This window comes from Solanum pennellii, chromosome 8 (assembly GCF_001406875.1).
Source record: "Solanum pennellii chromosome 8, SPENNV200".
Classification (NCBI taxonomy): Eukaryota; Viridiplantae; Streptophyta; class Magnoliopsida; order Solanales; family Solanaceae; genus Solanum; species Solanum pennellii.
In genome coordinates, this window is record NC_028644.1 from 21,320,399 (window position 1) to 21,326,125 (window position 5,727).

Below are 5,727 nucleotides of genomic sequence, written 5' to 3' on the forward strand. Positions count from 1 at the left end.
CACTAAAATTTCAATCTTTACCGTAGGTTGGGAAAACGTAAATCCACTCCCACCGTGTTATCCGATGAGACACGCTTTTACCGTTCCCGTTCAAAGAGAAATCTTGGCCATTCACGGTCTATTTTTTCAAATCACAACAAGCCACATTATTGCAGGTACCAGCACCTGCACATGCACCTACACCTGATCCCTTTCTTATTGAGGCAGATTGTTTTGTCCATTTTGTTAAGCATATGGGAATTAACATTGATATGGATGTTGGATTGTCCGCAACAGATGATATCAGTTCCATCATCTAGCAAGAGGTCTAGTAGTGTTACTAAATATTTGATGCGTGAGCAGGACAATGAAGATCAAGAGGTTGAGTAACTTATCTAAGAGATTCGACTTTGTAACTTTGAGTGACAATGGGTTGGGTTGGTTTGTTTAGTTTTGTTATCGGCTTCAATCTATTGTTTATTGCAATACTTATTTTTCATTTAAGTATATGTTTTTATCCCTTTTGTGATTTCAATATCCATGTATGTTATTCTTTATTTTCGTGTCAAATGTAATAGATCGTGTTTTATCTCTTCTTCTTTTTTTTTTTACAAAAGAGTAATCTATAATTACTTGTATCTTTTTTGCAAGTTGACTAAATTTTAAACTATATTTAGTTTAACATTTATTTAATTAGTCATTTAAACTGCTAGTATCTGCATGGCTAGCTTCCAAAAAAGATAACAACAAATTTATTTTATCTTTTTTAAATAAAAAGTAAATAAAAACCCTAGGATGATGGTAAATAGAAACAATATAACTGTTGAATCAAGTTTTCATATAGAATCATTTGTCAAGTGTGCAAAGAATATTCATTAACTAGTCAAAAATTAGACAAGCTTCAATAAATTGTTTGCCATTACTAAGACACTAAAATATATCTTTAGGTGTTTACTATTGATACATTTAAAATATCTTAAGTGAAAATATATGATATCCCAATGAATTGTTAGATTGTTACATGGTAGTATATATAATCTCTTAATTCATTTTAATATAGCAAAAATTATACCATCGTTATTCATGTTTTTACCTTCTGAAAACAGTCAAAATGTATCACAAGGTGTTTGTGTTTCTCATTGTGGCTTCTTATCATATAGAAATAAAAATAATGGAAAAAATCCTTTTGTGCTAGGTTTTCCTCGTTAAATCATTGCTAGTTTCTAACTTCTAATTTTATACTAGAAGAGCTTGTTGAATCCTGGGGATGCACAACAGTTTTTTTCAGAAAGAGTATATTCCAACCTTAAAATTACAAGATTCTATTATTTTTCATGTATAAAGAAAAGAGTGAAACTTCATCACTTCATAAAAACATCACCCAATATTAACAAGATTATTATATCACAAAAAGAATATTATTATAAAATATGTAAAAGATAATAATAATTAGATATCAATATATTCTTAATTATTCATTATATATTTACAATTTTGGATATATGTGATGATTTCAAATCATGTGATTTCTGTTGAAATGTTCTCACAGCCTAACTAACATCTCCCTTTTTTCTTTTGTTAAAACAACCGAATATTAGAAATGATGTACAAAAGCTTAAAGAGAATATTTTTTTAACATGAATCTAGAAATAGATAAAAAGAAAACGAGCAGGAAAATAATGTATTTGGGGTTTATAAAATTCTAGAATAGCTCATCACTAAGTTTTTAAAGTAATACCTTATATTACCCTTTGACTATAATCAATACATTATAATTTTTTTGCTGAAGTCATCAGTGGCCCCTAATCTTGGCACAAACTTTCAGTTAGACACCTCAATCGAAGGATTTTCATTTTAAACACCTAACATAGGGTCTCGATGTGTAACTTTAACACTTTTTGCACAGACTTCTATAGACAATAGGCGCTTGCAACACAACCCATCTGCATGGATTAACTGATTAATTATATGAAGTCAACTCTTAAACCTCTTTACACATCATTTTATTCAAACTAAGAGAGAAACTAAAGAAGGTAATGTTGTATTTTATTGATCTTTCAACTTCCTTCATACGATTCTCTCTTTTCTCCGATGAAAATCCTAGGTAAATGTCTCTTTACTTCACATGTATTGATTTATTTTTCCTTTAATTCGTTGTTAGTAATAACCATTGTTGTATTTTATGTCGCCATTTTTCAGGTTTAAGGCTATATTGACGATGTACCGGGTTGTGAGATGTTAGAGAAATTGAAGAAGGTGTATTTTGTTTTCTACCTTTGTTTTCTTGAAGAAGGTGTATTTTTTTGTTGATCCCTCTTTATTTTCATTTTTAAACTACGCTTTGGCCTATCTAGTATTGATAAAGTAAGGGGATTTTTGGGTATTTCCTTTTGTTGGGGGCTCTTCTTGTCGGGATATCGACAACTTTATTTTAACTTGTTTTCATCATGGGGGGTGGGTGGGTGTTGTTGCAAACCCTAATCACACTTAGCAACTATAAGTAGATGTGTTCGGTGTCGGCATAGATAAAGATCATTTTTGTCTTGTCAAGTTTCTTTTCTACACTAAAGACCTTGGGTATACAAATGTGAAAGGATTTTACTGTGAAGATAACAACTAATTAGTTCTAGTTACTTCTAATACTCAATTGTTAGAATTTGTGAAAGACTTGTTATATGGTGATGAGTTCCATATGTATTTGGTCCATGAAGTTGATGTTCTCCAACTGGTATTTTACCATGGTCTGATCCTGTTGATGAATATGTAGGTATAAATATTGAGGGAACTGTGGAGAATGATTCATATTTGAATGGAATTGATATGGAACTTTTTTGAGGTGATACAAATCAGAATAAAGTTGAATCAAATCTGCCTAGTAGTGACACAGATTTAAATGCTATTCCAGATGAAGATGACTCAGATGTTGATGAATAACTGAGATCCCTTAGGGCTGAAAGGAGAAACAAAAGAAATCCTCATCTTAGGATGAAATTATATAGGAAGAGGAAAACAATACGTGAAGAAGTACCAATAGGTGAGGCTGGTGTGGACAAAGGCTTTTAAGATATTGGAATAAATAAGAAGGATAGATATGTTAGTAGATTGGGAGGGGATGAGCTACTATTTGATATCTAAGAATGTGATAGTTATGATAGCATGATGTGCTAGATGCAGAACTTGTTAAAGGTGTTGGTCTACTAGACAGAAAAAAGAGCAAAAAAGTCAGGTATGATGATGAATGTACTGTTGCTATTTTTGAACTTGTAATGATTTTTGAGAATTCTAAGGAATTTAGAAGGCTTTGGCAAAATATGTTGTTGAAAAATATTATCAAATTAAATTAAGTCCTAATGAAGCTCATATAGTAAGAGCTAAATGTAAATGCAAAGAAAAATTCAAATAATTGTGCTATGGTGCTATTATAGGGATTCTGGTAACTTATGATTAAGAATTACCATCCTATACACAAGTGTTTACCATCACATAAGAACAAAATGTGTACAACTAAGTTTCTAGCAAGTAGATTAAAGGATGAAATAACTAAACAACCATTTGAGGATTTGGAAAATAAAAGAATTATGCAGAGAGGAGTTAGGACTGCATGTGGGTAGAATAATTTGTTACAAGGAAAAGATGATGATTCTTAGAGAGAACATGGGTGATTGGAATATGAAACTTGAAAGGTTATGTGATTATGTTAAAGTTATAAAACAAACCAATCCTGGTAGTTCTGTTTGGATAAGGATGGGTAGAGAATCTGTAACAACAAAGAATTTGTTTGTGTACTTCTATGTATGCTTGGATGCACTACAAAGAGGGTGAAAGTAAGGATGTAAAAGAATAATAGGATTTGATAGATGTTTCTTAAAGGGTTCTTGTAAGGGTTAATCTTGTAACAGTTGAAAGGAATGGAAACAATCATATGTTTCCTAAAGCTTGAGCAGTTTTGGACAAAAAGACTAAACATAGCTGGAGTTTCTTTATCAACTACTTGAAAGAGGACCTGCAGTTGGGTATCAAATATATAGAAGGTAATTATCTATTAATTTGATAATTATAGATACGTACAAATATATTTTCTTTCTTGAATTGTATTTTATTGTAGGGTCTTCAAGCACCTATTGGTGAACTTCTAGCAAATGCTAAAGTTAGAATGTGTGCTTGACACATCTGGTCTAATAGGAGTAAAAGATGGAAGAGAGAGAAAAGGAGAAAACAATTCTAGAGATGTTCCAAGGAAACTTTTGAAGTGAAGTACAATGAGGATCTTTACAAAATAAGTAGATTTGGTAATGAAATTAATGATGAATTATTGCATTATCTACAAGTGTCATGGGTTAGAGAATTCATACAAGAGTATTCAAAATGTGATGCAACTTAAAATAAGATGTGTGAAAGCTTTAACTCATGAATCTTATCATGTAACACAAATCTCTAATAACCATGTTGGAGGAAATCAGGAGAAAATTAATGACTAGAACTGTAAATATGGTTTAGTTTGCTGACACCTAGATATGTGATATTGCACCTATGGCTAGACTTATGTTGGAGGAGAATAAAGACAAGTCTAGGGCATGCATGGTGCTTTGGAATGCTGATGTTGGGTTTGAGATTGGAGAAGGGCAATTTAGGAATACAATCAACTCGACTAATAAAGTTTGTAGCTGTAGAACTTGGCAATTGAGAGGCATTCCATGCAAGTATGCTATTTCTGCTTTGTACCACATAGAACATGAACCTGAACCACTTGTGGAGCACTGGTATAGCAAGGATACCTTCTTAAAGGCTTACAGTCATTTCATTCAACCAATTCCAAATATGAAGATGTGTCCTGAAACTAACAATTGAAGGATTGAGCCTCCTGAACCTAAACAAATGTCTGGTAGACCTCCAAGAAATAGAAGAAAGAGTAAATATGAACCAAGAAAGATGTAAGGAAAGATGTCCAAACAAGGGGTGAAAATTACTTGTTCCAACTGTAAACAAGAAGACCACAACAAGAAATATTGCAATGTAAAATGATTTATTATTTATTTGTGCATTTTTTAAATTCTTGTTGAATGTAATGGACAAACTTTATATTTGATATTTTGGTTGGTGTCCATACTTGACAACCAACTAGCCATAGTTCATAGTTTACTGTTGGTCAAAGTTCACAAAGAAGTAGTCATCCTGAACCAAGAAACTCCTACCAACCTGGATCAACAAGATTCAACCAACATGCATCAGCAACATCAAGCAATCATGCTTCTTCAACAACAATTTGTGGTGATACAAGTAGAGTTAAGAGGGCAAGGTAAACTGCAAAAACAACCCAACCACCACCATTTGTGGATATAGTATTCCTATTATAAGAGGAATAACCATTCAACTACCTCCAAGGACAAGACAAACTGCAGGCCAAAAAAGTGGAAGAGTTGCAACTGGAGAAGATTTTGCAAGAGGGGGACCAAAGATGCCAACTAATGGTGGATCAAGTAATGTTGGATTTGGCATCTACATAAGTTCAAATGGAACCCAAATACTAAATGTAAGTTTATCACAAATTGTCTCTTACATGAATGCTAGTTTAAAAATTAGTTTTGGTTTTTCTTCAAAAAACAAACTAGGACTTCAGTTTGTCACAAATTATCTTTTTTTTCTTTCAATTTACCCCTTCTTTTCCAATTTTCGATATAAATGTGCATTTTGGATTCAATGAAATTGGAGAAGAAGGGATAAATTAAAAAAAAGATACATTTGGAGTCT